Here is a 20,257-nt window from a genome sequence, read left to right as displayed (position 1 = left end):
AGAAAAAAGTGCGACGGATTTGCTGGATTTTTGCGATGATTACTAGGGAAGATGCTGGGATGCTACAGTTAAAAGGGCGGGCCTCTGAGGCGCTTGGTTCTCCTTGTGTAGGAAAAAGTCTGTTTTGGAAGGTCAAAATGACCATTTTTTTTAATTTTGCCGGCCTCTCCCGTCCAAACGCGCGGGTATAGAGAGTTTTCCTTTATACTGAAGATAGAGTTGGACGAGCTGTATTCAACGCACTCTTCGGCTTTGTCGTAACTGTACGTATTGCGGAGCAATGGCGGCTAGAATGTAGGTGAAAATCAGAAAGTGTTCGCGATTGCCATTTTGATGCTATCGTGTAACAAGCAAGTCAATGGGGAATATAGGGCCGCATCCCGTTCCTCGGTACGGCCATTATTTCCGGATTTAGAGACTCAAAAATTTTAGGTACCCAAAAATTGGGCCTAGAAAAAAGTGCGACGGATTTGCTGGATTTTTGCGGTGATTACTAGGGAAGATGCTGGGATGCTACAGTTAAAAGGGCGGGCCTCTGAGCCGCTTGGTTCTCCTTGTGTAGAAAAAAGTCTGTTTTGGAAGGTCAAAATGACCATTTTTTGAAATTTTGCCGGCCTCTCCCGTCCAAACGCGCGGGGATAGAGAGTTGTCCTTTATACTGAAGATAGTGTTGGACGAGATGTATTCAACGCACTCATCGGCTTTGTCGTAACTGTACGTACTGCGGAGCAATGGCGGCTAGAATGTCGGCGGAATAGTGGATTAAACCCTTCCCCTTTTTTTCTCGAAAATCAGAAAGTGTTCGCGATTGCCATTTTGATGCTATCTTGTAAGAAGCAAGTCAATGGGGAATACAGGGCCGGATCCCGTTCCTCGGTACGGCCATTATTTCCGGATTTAGACACTCAAAAGATTTAGGTACCCAAAAATTGGGCCTAGAAAAAAGTGCGACGGATTTGCTGGATTTTTGCGATGATTACTAGGGAAGATGCTGGGATGCTACAGTTAAAAGGGCGGGCCTCTGAGCCGCTTGGTTCTCCTTGTGTAGGAAAAAGTCTGTTTTGGAAGGTCAAAATGACCATTTTTTTAATTTTGCCGGCCTCTCCCGTCCAAACGCGCGGGGATAGAGAGTTTTCCTTTATACTGAAGATAGAGTTGGACGAGCTGTATTCAACGCACTCATCGGCTTTGTCGTAACTGTACGTATTGCGGAGCAATGGCGGCTAGAATGTAGGCGAAAATCAGAAAGTGTTCGCGATTGCCATTTTGATGCTATCGTGTAACAAGCAAGTCAATGGGGAATATAGGGCCGCATCCCGTTCCTCGGTACGGCCATTATTTCCGGATTTAGAGACTCAAAAATTTTAGGTACCCAAAAATTGGGCCTAGAAAAAAGTGCGACGGATTTGCTGGATTTTTGCGGTGATTACTAGGGGAGATGCTGGGATGCTACAGTTAAAAGGGCGGGCCTCTGAGCCGCTTGGTTCTCCTTGTATAGAATAAAGTCTGTTTTGGAAGGTCAAAATGACCATTTTTCGAAATTTTGCCGGCCTCTCCCGTCCAAACGCGCGGAGATAGAGAGTTGTCCTTTATACTGAAGATAGAGTTGGACGAGCTGTATTCTACGCACTCATCGGCTTTGTCGTAACTGTACGTACTGCGGAGCAATGGCGGCTAGAATGTCGGCGGAATAGTGGTTTAAACCCTTCCCCTTTTTTTCTCGAAAATCAGAAAGTGTTCGCGATTGCCATTTTGATGCTATCGTGTAAGAAGCAAGTCAATGGGGAATACAGGGCCGGATCCCGTTCCTCGGTACGGCCATTATTTCCGGATTTAGAGACTAAAAAATATTAGGTACCCAAAAATTGGGCCTAGAAAAAAGTGCGACGGATTGGCTGGATTTTTGCGGTGATTACTAGGGAAGATGCTGGGATGCTACAGTTAAAAGGGCGGGCCTCTGAGCCGCTTGGTTCTCCTTGTGTAGGAAAAAGTCTGTTTTGGAAGGTCAAAATGACCATTTTTTTTAATTTTGCCGGCCTCTCCCGTCCAAACGCGCGGGTATAGAGAGTTTTCCTTTATACTGAAGATAGAGTTGGACGAGCTGTATTCAATGCACTCTTCGGCTTTGTCGTAACTGTACGTATTGCGGAGCAATGGCGGCTAGAATGTAGGTGAAAATCAGAAAGTGTTCGCGATTGCCATTTTGATGCTATCGTGTAACAAGCAAGTCAATGGGGAATATAGGGCCGCATCCCGTTCCTCGGTACGGCCATTATTTCCGGATTTAGAGACTCAAAAATTTTAGGTACCCAAAAATTGGGCCTAGAAAAAAGTGCGACGGATTTGCTGGATTTTTGCGGTGATTACTAGGGAAGATGCTGGGATGCTACAGTTAAAAGGGCGGGCCTCTGAGCCGCTTGGTTCTCCTTGTGTAGAAAAAAGTCTGTTTTGGAAGGTCAAAATGACCATTTTTTGAAATTTTGCCGGCCTCTCCCGTCCAAACGCGCGGGGATAGAGAGTTGTCCTTTATACTGAAGATAGTGTTGGACGAGATGTATTCAACGCACTCATCGGCTTTGTCGTAACTGTACGTACTGCGGAGCAATGGCGGCTAGAATGTCGGCGGAATAGTGGTTTAAACCCTTCCCCTTTTTTTCTCGAAAATCAGAAAGTGTTCGCGATTGCCATTTTGATGCTATCTTGTAAGAAGCAAGTCAATGGGGAATACAGGGCCGGATCCCGTTCCTCGGTACGGCCATTATTTCCGGATTTAGACACTCAAAAGATTTAGGTACCCAAAAGTTGGGCCTAGAAAAAAGTGCGACGGATTTGCTGGATTTTTGCGATGATTACTAGGGAAGATGCTGGGATGCTACAGTTAAAAGGGCGGGCCTCTGAGCCGCTTGGTTCTCCTTGTGTAGGAAAAAGTCTGTTTTGGAAGGTCAAAATGACCATTTTTTTAATTTTGCCGGCCTCTCCCGTCCAAACGCGCGGGGATAGAGAGTTTTCCTTTATACTGAAGATAGAGTTGGACGAGCTGTATTCAACGCACTCATCGGCTTTGTCGTAACTGTACGTATTGCGGAGCAATGGCGGCTAGAATGTAGGCGAAAATCAGAAAGTGTTCGCGATTGCCATTTTGATGCTATCGTGTAACAAGCAAGTCAATGGGGAATATAGGGCCGCATCCCGTTGGACGAGCTGTATTCAGCGCACTCATCGGCTTTGTCGTAACTGTACGTATTGCGGAGCAATGGCGGCTAGAATGTCGGCGGAATAGTGGTTTAAACCCTTCCCCTTTTTTTCTCGAAAATCAGAAAGTGTTCGCGATTGCCATTTTGAAGCTATCGTGTAAGAAGCAAGTCAATGGGGAATACAGGGCCTCATCCGTTCCTCGGTACGGCCATTATTTCCGGATTTAGAGACTCAAAAATTTTAGGTACCCAAAAATTGGGCCTAGAAAAAAGTGCGACGGATTTGCTGGATTTTTACGGTGATTACTAGGGAAGATGCTGGGATGCTACAGTTAAAAGTGCGGGCCTCTGAGCCGCTTGGTTCTCCTTGTGTAGAATAAAGTCTGTTTTGGAAGGTCAAAATGACCATTTTTCGAAATTTTGCCGGCTCTCCCGTCCAAACGCGCGGAGATAGAGAGTTGTCCTTTATACTGAAGATAGAGTTGGACGAGCTGTATTCTACGCACTCATCGGCTTTGTCGTAACTATACGTATTGCGGAGCAATGGCGGCTAGAATGTAGGCGGAATAGTGGTTTAAACCCTTCCCCTTTTTTTCTCGAAAATCAGAAAGTGTTCGCGATTGCCATTTTGATGCTATCGTGTAAGAAGCAAGTCAATGGGGAATACAGGGCCGGATCCCGTTCCTCGGTACGGCCATTATTTCCGGATTTAGAGACTAAAAAATATTAGGTACCCAAAAATTGGGCCTAGAAAAAAGTGCGACGGATTGGCTGGATTTTTGCGGTGATTACTAGGGAAGATGCTGGGATGCTACAGTTAAAAGGGCGGGCCTCTGAGCCGCTTGGTTCTCCTTGTGTAGAAAAAAGTCTGTTTTGGAAGGTCAAAATGACCATTTTTTGAAATTTTGCCGGCCTCTCCCGTCCAAACGCGCGGGGATAGAGAGTTGTCCTTTATACTGAAGATAGAGTTGGACGAGCTGTATTCAGCGCACTCATCGGCTTTGTCGTAACTGTACGTATTGCGGAGCAATGGCGGCTAGAATGTCGGCGGAATAGTGGTTTAAACCCTTCCCCTTTTTTTCTCGAAAATCAGAAAGTGTTCGCGATTGCCATTTTGAAGCTATCGTGTAAGAAGCAAGTCAATGGGGAATACAGGGCCTCATCCGTTCCTCGGTACGGCCATTATTTCCGGATTTAGAGACTCAAAAATTTTAGGTACCCAAAAATTGGGCCTAGAAAAAAGTGCGACGGATTTGCTGGATTTTTACGGTGATTACTAGGGAAGATGCTGGGATGCTACAGTTAAAAGTGCGGGCCTCTGAGCCGCTTGGTTCTCCTTGTGTAGAATAAAGTCTGTTTTGGAAGGTCAAAATGACCATTTTTCGAAATTTTGCCGGCTCTCCCGTCCAAACGCGCGGAGATAGAGAGTTGTCCTTTATACTGAAGATAGAGTTGGACGAGCTGTATTCTACGCACTCATCGGCTTTGTCGTAACTATACGTATTGCGGAGCAATGGCGGCTAGAATGTCGGCGGAATAGTGGTTTAAACCCTTCCCCTTTTTTTCTCGAAAATCAGAAAGTGTTCGCGATTGCCATTTTGAAGCTATCGTGTAAGAAGCAAGTCAATGGGGAATACAGGGCCTCATCCGTTCCTCGGTACGGCCATTATTTCCGGATTTAGAGACTCAAAAATTTTAGGTACCCAAAAATTGGGCCTAGAAAAAAGTGCGACGGATTTGCTGGATTTTTACGGTGATTACTAGGGAAGATGCTGGGATGCTACAGTTAAAAGTGCGGGCCTCTGAGCCGCTTGGTTCTCCTTGTGTAGAATAAAGTCTGTTTTGGAAGGTCAAAATGACCATTTTTCGAAATTTTGCCGGCTCTCCCGTCCAAACGCGCGGAGATAGAGAGTTGTCCTTTATACTGAAGATAGAGTTGGACGAGCTGTATTCTACGCACTCATCGGCTTTGTCGTAACTATACGTATTGCGGAGCAATGGCGGCTAGAATGTCGGCGGAATAGTGGTTTAAACCCTTCCCCTTTTTTTCTCGAAAATCAGAAAGTGTTCGCGATTGCCATTTTGATGCTATCGTATAAGAAGCAAGTCAATGGGGAATACAGGGCCGCATCCCGTTCCTCGGTACGGCCATTAATTCCGGATTTAGAGACTCAAAAGATTTAGGTACCCAAAAATTGGGCCTAGAAAAAAGTGCGACGGATTTGCTGGATTTTTGCGGTGATTACTAGGGAAGATGCTGGGATGCTACAGTTAAAACGGCGGGCCTCTGAGCCGCTTGGTTCTCCTTGTGTAGAAAAAAGTCTGTTTTGGAAGGTCAAAGTGACCATTTTTGAAATTTTGCCGGCCTCTCCCGTCCAAATGCGCGGGGATAGAGAGTTGTCCTTTATACTGAAGATAGAGTTTGACGAGCTGTATTCAACGCCCTCATCGGCTTTGTCGTAACTGTACGTACTGCGGAGCAATGGCGGCTAGAATGTCGGCGGAATAGTGGTTTAAACCCTTCCCCTTTTTTTCTCGAAAATCAGAAAGTGTTCGCGATTGCCATTTTGAAGCTATCGTGTAAGAAGCAAGTCAATGGGGAATACAGGGCCTCATCCCGTTCCTCGGTACGGCCATTATTTCCGGATTTAGACACTCAAAAGTTTTAGGTACCCAAAAATTGGGCCTAGAAAAAAGTGCGACGGATTTGCTGGATTTTTGCGATGATTACTAGGGAAGATGCTGGGATGCTACAGTTAAAAGGGCGGGCCTCTGAGCCGCTTGGTTCTCCTTGTGTAGGAAAAAGTCTGTTTTGGAAGGTCAAAATGACCATTTTTTTTAATTTTGCCGGCCTCTCCCGTCCAAACGCGCGGGTATAGAGAGTTTTCCTTTATACTGAAGATAGAGTTGGACGAGCTGTATTCAACGCACTCTTCGGCTTTGTCGTAACTGTACGTATTGCGGAGCAATGGCGGCTAGAATGTAGGTGAAAATCAGAAAGTGTTCGCGATTGCCATTTTGATGCTATCGTGTAACAAGCAAGTCAATGGGGAATATAGGGCCGCATCCCGTTCCTCGGTACGGCCATTATTTCCGGATTTAGAGACTCAAAAATTTTAGGTACCCAAAAATTGGGCCTAGAAAAAAGTGCGACGGATTTGCTGGATTTTTTCGGTGATTACTAGGGAAGATGCTGGGATGCTACAGTTAAAAGGGCGGGCCTCTGAGCCGCTTGGTTCTCCTTGTGTAGAAAAAAGTCTGTTTTGGAAGGTCAAAATGACCATTTTTTGAAATTTTGCCGGCCTCTCCCGTCCAAACGCGCGGGGATAGAGAGTTGTCCTTTATACTGAAGATAGTGTTGGACGAGATGTATTCAACGCACTCATCGGCTTTGTCGTAACTGTACGTACTGCGGAGCAATGGCGGCTAGAATGTCGGCGGAATAGTGGTTTAAACCCTTCCCCTTTTTTTCTCGAAAATCAGAAAGTGTTCGCGATTGCCATTTTGATGCTATCTTGTAAGAAGCAAGTCAATGGGGAATACAGGGCCGGATCCCGTTCCTCGGTACGGCCATTATTTCCGGATTTAGACACTCAAAAGATTTAGGTACCCAAAAATTGGGCCTAGAAAAAAGTGCGACGGATTTGCTGGATTTTTGCGATGATTACTAGGGAAGATGCTGGGATGCTACAGTTAAAAGGGCGGGCCTCTGAGCCGCTTGGTTCTCCTTGTGTAGGAAAAAGTCTGTTTTGGAAGGTCAAAATGACCATTTTTTTTAATTTTGCCGGCCTCTCCCGTCCAAACGCGCGGGGATAGAGAGTTTTCCTTTATACTGAAGATAGAGTTGGACGAGCTGTATTCAACGCACTCATCGGCTTTGTCGTAACTGTACGTATTGCGGAGCAATGGCGGCTAGAATGTAGGCGAAAATCAGAAAGTGTTCGCGATTGCCATTTTGATGCTATCGTGTAACAAGCAAGTCAATGGGGAATATAGGGCCGCATCCCGTTCCTCGGTACGGCCATTATTTCCGGATTTAGAGACTCAAAAATTTTAGGTACCCAAAAATTGGGCCTAGAAAAAAGTGCGACGGATTTGCTGGATTTTTGCGGTGATTACTAGGGGAGATGCTGGGATGCTACAGTTAAAAGGGCGGGCCTCTGAGCCGCTTGGTTCTCCTTGTGTAGAATAAAGTCTGTTTTGGAAGGTCAAAATGACCATTTTTCGAAATTTTGCCGGCCTCTCCCGTCCAAACGCGCGGAGATAGAGAGTTGTCCTTTATACTGAAGATAGAGTTGGACGAGCTGTATTTTACGCACTCATCGGCTTTGTCGTAACTGTACGTACTGCGGAGCAATGGCGGCTAGAATGTCGGCGGAATAGTGGTTTAAACCCTTCCCCTTTTTTTCTCGAAAATCAGAAAGTGTTCGCGATTGCCATTTTGATGCTATCGTGTAAGAAGCAAGTCAATGGGGAATACAGGGCCGGATCCCGTTCCTCGGTACGGCCATTATTTCCGGATTTAGAGACTAAAAAATATTAGGTACCCAAAAATTGGGCCTAGAAAAAAGTGCGACGGATTGGCTGGATTTTTGCGGTGATTACTAGGGAAGATGCTGGGATGCTACAGTTAAAAGGGCGGGCCTCTGAGCCGCTTGGTTCTCCTTGTGTAGAAAAAAGTCTGTTTTGGAAGGTCAAAATGACCATTTTTTGAAATTTTGCCGGCCTCTCCCGTCCAAACGCGCGGGGATAGAGAGTTGTCCTTTATACTGAAGATAGAGTTGGACGAGCTGTATTCAGCGCACTCATCGGCTTTGTCGTAACTGTACGTATTGCGGAGCAATGGCGGCTAGAATGTCGGCGGAATAGTGGTTTAAACCCTTCCCCTTTTTTTCTCGAAAATCAGAAAGTGTTCGCGATTGCCATTTTGAAGCTATCGTGTAAGAAGCAAGTCAATGGGGAATACAGGGCCTCATCCGTTCCTCGGTACGGCAATTATTTCCGGATTTAGAGACTCAAAAATTTTAGGTACCCAAAAATTGGGCCTAGAAAAAAGTGCGACGGATTTGCTGGATTTTTACGGTGATTACTAGGGAAGATGCTGGGATGCTACAGTTAAAAGTGCGGGCCTCTGAGCCGCTTGGTTCTCCTTGTGTAGAATAAAGTCTGTTTTGGAAGGTCAAAATGACCATTTTTCGAAATTTTGCCGGCTCTCCCGTCCAAACGCGCGGAGATAGAGAGTTGTCCTTTATACTGAAGATAGAGTTGGACGAGCTGTATTCTACGCACTCATCGGCTTTGTCGTAACTATACGTATTGCGGAGCAATGGCGGCTAGAATGTAGGCGGAATAGTGGTTTAAACCCTTCCCCTTTTTTCCTCGAAAATCAGAAAGTGTTCGCGATTGCCATTTTGATGCTATCGTGTAAGAAGCAAGTCAATGGGGAATACAGGGCCGCATCCCGTTCCTCGGTACGGCCATTATTTCCGGATTTAGAGACTCAAAAATTTTAGGTACCAAAAAATTGGGCCTAGAAAAAAGTGCGACGGATTTGCTGGATTTTTGCGGTGATTACTAGGGAAGATGCTGGGATGCTACAGTTAAAAGGGCGGGCCTCTGAGATGCTTGGTTCTCCTTGTGTAGAAAAAATGCTGTTTTGGAAGGTCAAAATGACCATTTTTTGAAATTTTGCCGGCCTCTCCCGTCCAAACGCGCGGGGATAGAGAGTTGTCCTTTATACTGAAGATAGAGTTGGACGAGCTGTATTCAGCGCCCTCATCGGCTTTGTCGTAACTATACGTATTGCGGAGCAATGGCGGCTAGAATGTCGGCGGAATAGTGGTTTAAACCCTTCCCCTTTTTTTCTCGAAAATCAGAAAGTGTTCGCGATTGCCATTTTGATGCTATCGTGTAAGAAGCAAGTCAATGGGGAATATAGGGCCGCATCCCGTTCCTCGGTACGGCCATTATTTCTGGATTTAGAGATTCAAAAATTTTAGGTACCCAAAAATTGGGCCTAGAAAAAAGTGCGACGGATTTGCTGGATTTTTGCGGTGATTACTAGGGAAGATGCTGGGATGCTACAGTTAAAAGTGCGGGCCTCTGAGCCGCTTGGTTCTCCTTGTGTAGAATAAAGTCTGTTTTGGAAGGTCAAAATGACCATTTTTCGAAATTTTGCCGGCCTCTTCCGTCCAAACGCGCGGAGATAGAGAGTTGTCCTTTATACTGAAGATAGAGTTGGACGAGCTGTATTCAACGCACTCATCGGCTTTGTCGTACCTGTACGTACTGCGGAGCAATGGCGGCTAGAATGTCGGCGGAATAGTGGTTTAAACCCTTCCCCTTTTTTTCTCGAAAATCAGAAAGTGTTCGCGATTGCCATTTTGATGCTATCGTATAAGAAGCAAGTCAATGGGGAATACAGGGCCGCATCCCGTTCCTCGGTACGGCCATTAATTCCGGATTTAGAGACTCAAAAGATTTAGGTACCCAAAAATTGGGCCTAGAAAAAAGTGCGACGGATTTGCTGGATTTTTGCGGTGATTACTAGGGAAGATGCTGGGATGCTACAGTTAAAACGGCGGGCCTCTGAGCCGCTTGGTTCTCCTTGTGTAGAAAAAAGTCTGTTTTGGAAGGTCAAAGTGACCATTTTTGAAATTTTGCCGGCCTCTCCCGTCCAAATGCGCGGGGATAGAGAGTTGTCCTTTATACTGAAGATAGAGTTTGACGAGCTGTATTCAACGCCCTCATCGGCTTTGTCGTAACTGTACGTACTGCGGAGCAATGGCGGCTAGAATGTCGGCGGAATAGTGGTTTAAACCCTTCCCCTTTTTTTCTCGAAAATCAGAAAGTGTTCGCGATTGCCATTTTGAAGCTATCGTGTAAGAAGCAAGTCAATGGAGAATACAGGGCCTCATCCCGTTCCTCGGTACGGCCATTATTTCCGGATTTAGAGACTCAAAAATTTTAGGTACCCAAAAATTGGGCCTAGAAAAAAGTGCGACGGATTTGCTGGATTTTTGCGGTGATTACTAGGGAAGATGCTGGGATGCTACAGTTAAAAGGGCGGGCCTCTGAGCCGCTTGGTTCTCTTTGTGTAGAATAAAGTCTGTTTTGGAAGGTCAAAATGACCATTTTTCGAAATTTTGCCGGCCTCTCCCGTCCAAACGCGCGGAGATAGAGAGTTGTCCTTTATACTGAAGATAGAGTTGGACGAGCTGTATTCTACGCACTCATCGGCTTTGTCGTAACTGTACGTACTGCGGAGCAATGGCGGCTAGAATGTCGGCGGAAATCAGAAAGTGTTCGCGATTGCCATTTTGATGCTATCGTGTAAGAAGCAAGTCAATGGGGAATACAGGGCCTCATCCCGTTCCTCGGTACGGCCATTATTTCCGGATTTAGACACTCAAAAGTTTTAGGTACCCAAAAATTGGGCCTAGAAAAAAGTGCAACGGATTTGCTGGATTTTTGCGGTGATTACTAGGGAAGATGCTGGGATGCTACAGTTACAAGGGCGGGCCTCTGAGCCGCTTGGTTCTCCTTGTGTAGAAAAAAGTCTGTTTTGGAAGGTCAAAGTGACCATTTTTGAAATTTTGCCGGCCTCTCCCGTCCAAATGCGCGGGGATAGAGAGTTGTCCTTTATACTGAAGATAGAGTTTGACGAGCTGTATTCAACGCCCTCATCGGCTTTGTCGTAACTGTACGTACTGCGGAGCAATGGCGGCTAGAATGTCGGCGGAATAGTGGTTTAAACCCTTCCCCTTTTTTTCTCGAAAATCAGAAAGTGTTCGCGATTGCCATTTTGAAGCTATCGTGTAAGAAGCAAGTCAATGGGGAATACAGGGCCTCATCCCGTTCCTCGGTACGGCCATTATTTCCGGTTATGAGACTCAAAAATTTTAGGTACCCAAAAATTGGGCCTAGAAAAATGTGCGACGGATTTGCTGGATTCTTGCGGTGATTACTAGCGAAGATGCTGGGATGCTACAGTTAAAAGGGCGGGCCTCTGAGCCGCTTGGTTCTCCTTGTGTAGAAAAAAGTCTGTTTTGGAAGGTCAAAATGACCATTTTTTGAAATTTTGCCGGCCTCTCCCGTCCAAACGCGCGGAGATAGAGAGTTGTCCTTTATACTGAAGATAGAGTTGGACGAGCTGTATTCAACGCACTCATCGGCTTTGTCGTAACTATACGTATTGCGGAGCAATGGCGGCTAGAATGTCGGCGGAATAGTGGTTTAAACCCTTCCCCTTTTTTTCTCGAAAATCAGAAAGTGTTCGCGATTGCCATTTTGATGCTATCGTGTAAGAAGCAAGTCAATGGGGAATACAGGGCCGCATCCCGTTCCTCGGTACGGCCATTATTTCCGGATTTAGAGACTCAAAAATTTTAGGTACCCAAAAATTGGGCCTAGAAAAAAGTGCGACGGATTTGCTGGATTTTTGCGGTGATTACTAGGGAAGATGCTGGGATGCTACAGTTAAAAGGGCGGGCCTCTGAGCCGCTTGGTTCTCCTTGTGTAGAAAAAAGTCTGTTTTGGAAGGTCAAAATGACCGTTTTTTGAAATTTTGCCGGCCTCTCCCGTACAAACGCGCAGGGATAGAGAGTTGTCCTTTATACTGAAGATAGAGTTGGACGAGCTGTATTCAACGCACTCATCGGCTTTGTCGTAACTATAAGTACTGCGGAGCAATGGCAGCTAGAACGTCGGCGGAAAATCAGTGTTCGCGATTGCCATTTTGATGCTATCGTGTAAGAAGCAAGTCAATGGGGAATACAGGGCCGGATCCCGTTCCTCGGTACGGCCATTATTTCCGGATTTAGAGACTCAAAAATTTTAGGTACCCAAAAATTGGGCCTAGAAAAAAGTGCGACGGATTTGCTGAATTTTTGCGGTGATTACTAGGGAAGATGCTGGGATGCTACAGTTAAAAGGGCGGGCCTCTGAGCCGCTTGGTTCTCCTTGTGTAGAAAAAATTCTGTTTTGGAAGGTCAAAATGACCATTTTTTGAAATTTTGCCGGCCTCTCCCGTCCAAACGCGCGGGGATAGAGAGTTGTCCTTTATACTGAAGATAGAGTTGGAGGAGCTGTATTCAACGCACCCATCGGCTTTGTTGTGAGTACATGTACAGCGGAGTTATGGCGGCGAGAATGTCTGCGGAAAAAAGTGCGTCGGATTTGCGGAGTTATGGCGGTGAGAATGTCTCCAAAATCAATAAGTGTTCGCGATTGCCATTTTGTTGCTATCGTGTAAGAAGTAAGTCAAGGGAGAATACAGGGCCGCATCCCGTTCCTCGGTATGGTCATTATTTCCTGAAATAAAGGCCATTTCGGGGAACGGGATGTATCCTTGTGTTCCCCTTGACTTATTTCGGACACGATTCCATGAAAATGGGAATGTCGAACACAAACTGATTAAACTGAAAAAAAAAAAAAAAAAAAAGCTAGGCTTTAAACTTCTATTGCGTCTACATTGTCGCCCCCAGTTCTCCGCCGTATGTGTAGTGAGAAGAAAGCTGATAATTTCGGCGAATAGATCTTCACGAACTATATCTGTAGTATAAGAAACAACTCTCGGTCCCCAGGCATATGGACGATAGGGGCCGTGATATTTAAAAAAAGGGGTCATTTTGACCTTCCAAAAACAGAATTTTCTCGACACTAGTAGAACGAAGGGGGCTCAGAGACCCTCCCTTTTCACTGTAGCATCCCCGCATATCACTAATATTCACGAATAAAATCGACCAAATCCTTTGCACTTTTTCGTAGTCTCGTGCTCTTCAGCTGTGCATTTTTTATCCCTTGCAGTGAGATAATTCCTCTTGACACTGATTGTTGTTTGCCATTAGGTATAGTCCTACATTGACTTTAGAAGTGTGAGATTTCTTCAAAATGTTGGCATTTAGTGGTTTTTTGTCTCATCTGGAAGCTCCTTTTTTATAGTTTTTAAAAAATATATAATTTTTACTCATTACCTAATTAGTCTCGTAATTATTTGGACATTTTTTGTGCGATTATTAAATCTCATTGTACTTTGGACACCTTATACCATCTGCAGTGTCTGTTTGTCGTATTTCATATTTTCTGACATTTATTATCCTTGTAACGGACAAAATATAGATTTAAATTGGGCAAAAGACTTCACTGAGATACCAAGTCCAAGTTCAAAATTGTGGCTATGTTGTAAACTGAAATTATTATTTTAAATTGAATGTAGTTATTGAATTCCATGATTATAGTGATATAATTATTCTAATGTGGGATAAGTTTTGAATGTTTGATTTTTCAATTATGAATATTTTTCCTTTTGCATTCTTCATTTGCTTTGTGTTGTTTTTGCATTTCATAATGTCTTTGTTGCATTGGTGATATGAAACATAGAGATATTAGAGCTATAACATTGCGTTTGCTTATGTTTGCAGGCTGATTCCTTGGGTAGATGGTAGTATGTCGCTGGAGTGCCTGACAGTGATGTTTCGTTCATGTCGCAGACTGGTGTGATCATATTTGCAGCACTGTCGTCGTGACGTGCTACAGCTGGACACGTAAAGAGTTGCAATCTGAGGAGAAGGCAAGGTTGAAAGAATGAGTGGTTTAGTTAAATAATACCAGTTTATTTCATGAAATGTATTAACCAACTTAATTACACTATAAATACGTGTGTGTGTGTGTGTGTAATGTGTATAAAGGAATAGAGGAGAAATAATTCTTAGCAATAAGAGACATACTGTAACCTGCATAAAAGCTATTTTATTGGCAATGACTTTCAGTATCCAACAGGTTACAACTGTTGATAGGAGGCTCACAGTATAAAATGTTGACGTCATTATGTCTAGTGTTTCGTAAAGAGAAGGTGTTGAAGGAATAGATTATGGAGACGCAATGTGTAATGAATAACCTTCAGTATAGTGACTACAACATTACATGAGTGGTGTTATAAGTTTATTAAGCAATGTAGAAACAGGATATATTTATGAAGTCTATTTTAACAAAGGAATGTTTGTATAATGTTGATGATAGTTTTTTAAATATACATTGGAATATAAATGCTTGATTATGCCTGTATACTTTGTATTTTATGACAATAAAGTAATGTCAATATGAACAAAATGACATGGAGGAGGAATGCTTCCTGTGGACTCTGTGCTTGGAAGCGATCAGCACTTTGTACTTAACTAGTGAGCTAACATAACATGCATTTACGTCATTGAGTTCATACCTTACATTGCAATTGAGGCTAACTACACATGTGTATAACTAGATTTCAGTCTGGTGTGAACAGGGCGCACAGCTGAATAGGACTTAACATGTCCAGCGCCTGAGTGGTCCCAGGGGTCTGCTGTCTATATTTTTTCTGCGTGAAGGCAGTCCATATGGCCGTCAGCATCCAACTTTATTTCGCGAGCTCTACAGATCTCCTGACGGCTGTAGTACCTATTGAATATGGATCGCACCGCTGTGGCCCTTTTATATCGTTGGGGATTGGATGGGGTTTATTATAGAATCATAAATCTAAACATAATAAGATGCATATCACTATGAATACAACATTTTATTATGATCATTATTTTGTAATGAACTTACAGTAACATTGATACTAATGAATGAATATTGCATCGTACTTTCTTGCTTTAAAATATTCGAAATGCAGTTTCCGGGTTCCAAATTACGGGTTCCGGTTCCCAAACTCCGGGTTCCGGATCCCATACTCCCGGATCCGTGTCCCAAACTCCGGGATCTGGCTCCAAAACTACGGGTCCCAATCTCCGTATCCCAAACTCCGCTTTCCGGTTTCCAAACTCCGGGTTCCGGTTTCCAAACTCGTATGTAATCCATCAATAATTGGATCACATATGTAATCCACGTATTTGGATCACATTTGTAATCAACGTATTTGAATCACATATGTAATCCACACAGATTTGGATTACGTATGTAATCCATTCATAATCGGATTACACATGTAATCCATCCATAATTGGATTACATATGTAACCCACACAGATTTGGATTACGTATGTAATCCATCCATAACTGGATGACATATGTATGTACATACGTATGTAATCCACCTATAATTGGATTCCACATGTAATCCATCCATAATTGGATTATATATGTAATCCACTCAGACTTGGATTACGTATGTAATCCATTCATAATCGGATCACACATGTAATTCATCCATAATTGGATCACATATGTAATCCATCCGTAATTGGATTACATATGTAATCCAGACAGATATGGATTACATACGTAATCCATCCATAACTGGATGACATATGTAATCCACGTATTTGGATCACATATGTAATCAACGAATTTGGATCACATATGTAATCCACACAGATTTGGATTACGTATGTAATCCATTCATAATCGGATTACACGTGTAATTAATCCATAATTGGATTACATATGTATCCACTCAGACTTGGATTACGTATGTAATCCATCCATAATTGGATCACATATGTAATCCACGTATTTGGATCACATATGTAATTCATCCGTAATTGGATCACATATATAATCCATCCGTGATTGGATTACATATATAATCCAACCGTAATTGGATTACATATGTAATCCACACATATTTGGATGTCATATGTAATCCATCCATAATTGGATTACACATGTTTTTCACACAGATTTGGATTACATAGTAATATATTCATAATTGGATCACATATGTAATCCACGTATTTGGATCACATTTGTAATCCACGTATTTGAATCACATATGTAATCCACACAGATTTGGATTACGTATGTAATCCATTCATAATCGGATTGCACATGTAATCCATCCATAATTGGATTACATATGTAATCCACACAGATTTGGATTACGTATGTAATCCACCTAATTGGATTCCACATGTAATTCATCCATAATTGGATTACATATGTAATCCACTTAGACTTGGATTACGTATGTAATCCATAATCGGATCATACATGTAATTCATCCATAATTGGATCACATATGTAATCCATCCGTAATTGGATTACATATGTAATCCATTCACAATACATATGTAATCCACACAGATATGGATTACATACGTAATCCATCCATAACTGGATGACATATGTAATCCACGTATTTGGATCACATATGTAATCCACGAATTTGGATCACATATGTAATCCACACAGATTTGGATTACGTATGTAATCCATTCATGATCGGATTACACGTGTAATTAATCCGTAAATGGATTACATATGTAATCCACTCAGACTTGGATTACGTATGTAATCCATCCATAATTGGATCACATATGTAATCCACGTATTTGGATCACATATGTAATTCATCCGTAATTGGATCACATATGTAATCCATCCGTGATTGGATTACATATATAATCCATCCGTAATTGGATTACATATGTAATCCACACATATTTGGATGTTATATGTAATCCATCCATAATTGGGTTAGGCATGTTTTTCACACACATTTGGATTACATACCTAATCCATCCATAATTGGATCACATATGTAATCCATCTATAATTGGATTACATATGTAATTCATCCAAAATTGGATTGCACATGTATTCCATACAGATTTGAATTGCATAGTAATATATTCATAATTGGATCACATATGTAATCCACGTATTTGGATCACATGTAATCCACACAGATTTGGATGTCATATGTAATCCATCCATAATTGGATCACACGTATGTAATCCATCTATAATTGGATTACATATGTAATTCATTCATAATTGGATTACACATGTATTCCATAAATATTTGAATTGCATAGTAATACATCCATAATTGGATCACATATGTAATCCAGGGTTGCGGTTACCAAATGCCGGTTTCCGGGTCACACACTCCGGGTATGGTTTCAAAAATCGGGGTTTCTGGTCGCAAACTCCGGGTTCTGGTTCCCAAATTCCGTTTCCGAGTCCCAAACTCCGGCTCTGGGTCCCAAAATCCGGGTTACGTTTCCAAAACTCCGGCTTCCTGTCCCAAAACTCCGATTCCGAAACTCCTGGTTCGGTTACGAAACTCCGGGTTCCGGGTCCAAAAATCCGGCTACAGGGCCCAAACTCCGAGTTCCGGTTTCTTAAACTCCGGGTTTCTGTTCCGAAACTTCCCGTTCCGGTTAGAAAACTCCGGACAAGACTCCGACACTCCGGGTTCCGTGTCCAAAACTCTGGCTCCGCATCCCAAACTCCGGGATCAGGTTCCAGAACTCCGGGTTCCGCTTCGAAAACTCCGGGTTCCAGTTCCAAAGCTCCGTGCAGAATTCCGAGTACGGGATCCGGGTCCAAAAATCCGGCTCCTAGTCAGAAACTCCGCATTCCGGTTCCAAAACACTGGGATCCACTTTCCAAACACCGGCTTCCGGTTCCCAAACTCCGCGCTCCGCTTCCAAAATTCCGGGTGCCGGCTTCCGAACTCCGGCTTTGCGTCCCAAACACCGGGTTACGTTTCCAAAACTCCGGGTTCCGGTCCCAAAATTCCGGGTTACGGGTCCAACACTCCGGATCCGCGTCCCAAACTTCGGGTTCCTGTTCCCAAACTCGGGCTGCCGGGTCCCAAACTTCGGCTACCGTGCCCAAATTCCTGGTACCGATTCCGAACCTCCGAGTTCCGGTTTCTAAACCTCTGGGTTCCGGTTCCAAAATATCGGGAAGGTCTCCAAAACTCCGGGTTCAGGGTCCAAAACTGCTCGGCGTCCCAAACTCGAGGTTCCGGTTCCCAAACTGCGGGTTCCGTTTCCAGAACTCCGGGTTCCTGTTCCAAAAATCCGAGCAGTGTGCGAAACTCCTGTTTCCGGTTCCAAAACTCCGGGTTCCGGGTCCAAAAATCCGGGTTCCGGGTCCAAAACCCCGGGTTCCGTTTCCAAAACTCCGGGCAGGGTTCCAAAACTCCGGGTTCCGTGTCCAAAACTCCGGATAAGCGTCCCAAACTCCGGTTCCGATTACCAAACTCAGCGCTTCGGTTCTAATATTTCGGGTTAATGTTCCCAAACTCCGGGTTCCAATTACAGAACTCCGGGCAATACTCCAAAACTCCGGGTTCTGGGTCCCAAGCTCCGGGTTCCGGTTCCAAAACTCCAAATTTCGGTTTCCGGAGCCAAATCTCTGGGTTCCGCTTCCAAAGCTATGGGTTCCGGGTTCGAGACAACGGGTTCCGGTTCCATAAATCCGGGTTTCGGTTCCATAACTCCCGGTTCCGCTTCCAAAACTCCGGGTTCCGTTTGCAAAACTACGGGCACGGTTGCAAATCTCCGGATTCCGGGTCCAAAACTCCGGATAATCGTCCCAAATTCCGGGTTCCGTTTACCAAACTCCGGGTTCCGGTTCTAAAATTTCGGGTTCCGGTTCCAAAACTCCGACTTCCATTTAGAGAACTTCGGGCAGCACTCCAAAACTCCGCATTCTGGGTCCCAAACTCCGGGTTTTTGTTCCAAAACTCCGTGTTCCCGTTCCATAACTCTGTTCCATAACTGCGGGTTCCGGTTCCAAAGCTTCGGGTACCTGTTGCAAAACTATGGGTTCCGGGTCCAAAACTCCGGGTTCCGACTGCAAAAATTCGGGTTCCGGTTCCAAACCTCCGGGTTCCTGTTCCAAAACTTCGGGCAATTTGCCAAAACTCCAGGTTCCGGTTCCATATCTCCGGATTACGACTCCAAAACTCCGGGTTCCGGGTCCTAAACTCCGGGTTCCGTTTCCATAACTCCGGGTTCCTGTTCCAAAAATCCGGGCAGTGTTCGAAACTCCTGGTTCCGGTTCCATAACTCCGGGTTCCGGTTCCAAAACTCCGGGTCCAAAACCCCCAGGTTCCGTTTCCAAAACTCCTTCAGGGTTCCAAAACTCCGGATAAGCGCCCCAAAACTCCGGGATCAGGTTACAAAACTCCGGTTTCCGGTTCTAAAATTTCGTGTTCCGTTCCCGAACTCCGGGTTCCATTTCGAGAACTCCGGGCAATACTCCAAAACTCCGGGTTCTGTGTCCCAAACTCCGGGTTCCGGTTGCATAACTCCGGGTTGAGGTCCCAAATCTCCGGTTTCCGCGGCCAAAACTCCGGGTCCTGGTTCCATAACTCAATGTTCCGATTCCATATTTCCGGGTTCCGGTTCAGTAATTCCGGGTTCCCTTTCCAAGGCTTCGGGATCCGGTTCCAAAACTCCGGGTTCCGGTTCCATAGCTCCGAATTCCGGTTCCAAGGCTTTGGGTCCCCGTTCCAAAACTCCGGCTTCCGGGTTCAAAACTCCGGGTTCCGACTCCAAAAATTCGGGTTCCGTGTCTAAAACTCCGGGTTCCGTTTCCATAACTCCGGGTTCCTGTTCCAAAACTCCAGTTTCCGATTCCCAAACTCCGTGTTCCGGTTCCAAAACTCCGGCTGCCGGGTCCAAAATCCGGATTCGAGTCCAAAACTCCGGGTTCCGTTTCCAATTCTTCATTTTCCGTTTCCAAAACTCCGGGTTTGAGTACAAAAATCCGGGTTCCTGTTCCAAAACTACGGGCAGTGTAGCATTTCTCCGGGTTCCGGTTCCAAGTCTCCGGGTCCCGTTTCCAAAACTCCATGTTCCGGGTCCATAGCTCCGGGTACCGTGCCCGAAACTCCGGGTTCCTTTTCCATAACTCCGGATTTCTGTTCAAAACTCTGGGCAGTGTGCCAAAACTCCGGGTTCCTGTTCCATAACTCCGGGTTCTGGTTTAAAAAACTCCAGGTTCCGGTTCCAAAACTCCGGGTTCCGGATCCAAAACTCCGGACAAGCCTCCCAAACTCCGGGTTCCGGTTACCAAACTCCGGGTTCCGGTTACCAAACTCCGGGTTCCGTTTCCAAAATTTCGGGTCCGGTTCCCAAATTCCGAGTTCCATTTACAGAATTCCGGGCAGTACTAAAAAACTCCCCGTTCCGGTTCCATAACTCTGGGTTCCGGTTCCATAACTCCGGGTTCTGGTTCCATAAATTCGGGTTCCTTTTCCAAGGCTTCGGGATCCGGTTCCAAAACTCCGGGTTCCGGTTCCATAATTCCGGGTTTCGGTCCCATAACGCCGTGTTCCGGTTCCA

At 44.7% G+C, this 20,257-nt stretch overlaps 1 protein-coding gene across 1 annotated transcript in view; it reads left to right on the top strand.

The window, feature by feature from the left end:
* LOC138704597 (CDK5RAP1-like protein) overlaps positions 1 to 13,829 on the top strand; it is a 294,248-nt gene extending 280,419 nt beyond the window's left edge. The window contains exon 11 of the mRNA XM_069832666.1: positions 13,616 to 13,829. The gene's annotated coding sequence lies outside the window, so the exon portion shown is untranslated. The remainder of the gene's footprint in view (positions 1 to 13,615) is intronic.
* The last annotated feature ends 6,428 nt before the right edge of the window (positions 13,830 to 20,257 follow it).

The sequence above is a fragment of the Periplaneta americana genome, chromosome 8 (genome assembly GCF_040183065.1).
Source record: "Periplaneta americana isolate PAMFEO1 chromosome 8, P.americana_PAMFEO1_priV1, whole genome shotgun sequence".
Lineage (NCBI taxonomy): Eukaryota > Metazoa > Arthropoda > Insecta > Blattodea > Blattidae > Periplaneta > Periplaneta americana.
The sequence above is the reverse complement of the archived record's forward strand: the minus strand, read 5'-3'. Positions and strand labels throughout refer to the sequence as shown.